Source organism: Triticum urartu, chromosome 2, assembly GCF_003073215.2.
Source record: "Triticum urartu cultivar G1812 chromosome 2, Tu2.1, whole genome shotgun sequence".
NCBI classification, from domain to species: domain Eukaryota; kingdom Viridiplantae; phylum Streptophyta; class Magnoliopsida; order Poales; family Poaceae; genus Triticum; species Triticum urartu.
The window spans coordinates 512,325,795-512,328,094 of NC_053023.1; positions in this window are offsets into that span (position 1 = coordinate 512,325,795).

Genomic DNA, 2,300 nt, shown 5'->3' on the forward strand with positions numbered 1-2,300 from the left:
GGGAAGCGACCAACTAGAGAGCGACAACATCCATGAACATGCATTAAAGTTAATGAACATTGAGTGCAAGCATGAGTAGGATATAATCCACCATGAACATAAATATCATGAAGGCTATGTTGATTTTGTTTCAACTACATGCGTGAACATGTGCCAAGCCAAGTCACTTAAATCATTCAGAGGAGGATACCACCCTATCATACCACATCACAACCATTTTAATAGCATGTTGGCACATAAGGTAAACCATTCTAGGCTCCTAGCTAATTAAGCATGGCATAAGAAACTATGATCTCTAATTGTCATCGCAAACATGTTTATTCATAATAGGCTGAATCAGGAACGATGAATTAATCATATTTACAAAAATAAGAGAGGTCGAGTTCATACCAGCTTCTCCCATCTCAATCAGTTCATCATATATCGTCATAATTGCCTTTCACTTGCACGACCGAACGATGTGGATAATAATAATAGTGCACGTGCATTGGACTAAGCTGGAATCTGCAAGCATTCAATAAACAGGAGAAGACAAGGCAATATGGGCTCTTTTGTCAGATCAACAATAATGCATATAAGAGCCACTTTAACAATTTAATCATGATCTTCTCTTATCGACCCCCAAAGAAAAGAAAAGAAATAAAACTATATACACGGGAAAGCCCCCAACAAGCAAAAGAAGAACAAAAAATCTTTTTGGGTTTTCTTTTTAATTACTAATACAAGCATGGAAAGTAAACTAATTAAAAGCTACAACTATTTTTTGTTTTGTTTTTCCTAAGGTTTATTAAACACACAAGAAGAAAGCAATAAAAGGAAATAAACTAGCATGGATAATACAGTGAAAAAGTATGAGCACCGACATCTAGCAATGAGTGTGTGAACATGAATGTAATGTTAGTGAGAAATACGTACTCCCCCAAGCTTAGGCTTTTGGCCTAAGTTGGTCTATGGCCATGGATGGCCTGGTGGATATCCAAAGTAATAGTTGGGGTCGTACTATGATGCAACAGTAATTGCATCATGGGCTGCAGCTTGGAGGCGAGCTATCTCAGCTCTCCTCTTATACTCTTCCGCCTCCTCTCTGGTTATCAAATGTCTCCCTTTTGCCTGAAAGTCAAAGAAAGTAGAAGTAGGGAGAGCAACGTGATAGGTGCGTCGTCTGTCAAAGATTAGCCGGTACTGGAGGAACTGGTCGTTCCTCTCAACAAACTGATGACGAACCATAGCCTCATAATCCAAATAAGCAGGAGGCAACTCAATATCATCCTCACGTATGGTTATACCAAGAAAATTAGCTATGCAGGTTGCATAAATTCCACCAAAGAAATTGTTGGAAATATGCCCTAGAGGAAATAATAAAAGCATTATTATTATATTTCCTTGTTCATGATAATTGTCTTTATTCATGCTATAATTGTATTATCCGGAAATCGTAATACATGTGTGAATAATAGACACCAACATGTCCCTAGTAAGCCTCTAGTTGACTAGCTCGTTGATCAACAGATAGTCATGATTTCCTGACTATGGACATTGGATGTCATTGATAACGAGATCACATCATTAGGAGAATGATGTGATGGACAAGATCCAATCCTAAGCATAGCGCAAGATCGTGTAGTTCATTTGCTAGAGCTTTTCCAATGTCAAGTGTCTTTTCCTTTGACCATGAGATCGTGTAACTCCCGGATACCGTAGGAGTGCTTTGGGTGTACCAAACGTCACAACGTAACTGGGTGACTATAAAGGTGCACTACAGGTATCTCCGAAAGTGTCTGTTGGGTTGACACGGATCGAGACTGGGATTTGTCACTCCGTATGACGGAGAGGTATCACTGGGCCCACTCGGTAATGCATCATCATAATGAGCTCAAAGTGACCAAGTGTCTGGTCACGGGATCATGCATTACGGTACGAGTAAAGTGACTTGCCGGTAATGAGGTTGAACGAGGTATTGGGATACCGACGATCGGATCTCGGGCAATTAACATACCGATTGACAAAGGGAATTGTATACGGGGTTGCTTGAATCCTCGACATCGTGGTTCATCCGATGAGATCATCGTGGAGCATGTGGGAGCCAACATGGGTATCCAGATCCCGCTGTTGGTTATTGACCGGAGAGCGATCTCGGTCATGTCTACATGTCTCCCGGACCCGTAGGGTCTACACACTTAAGGTTCGGTGACGCTAGGGTTGTAGGGATATGTATATGCAGTAACCCGAATGTTGTTCGAAGTCCCGGATGAGATCCCGGACATCACGAGGAGTTCCGGAATGGTCCGGAGGTAAAGATT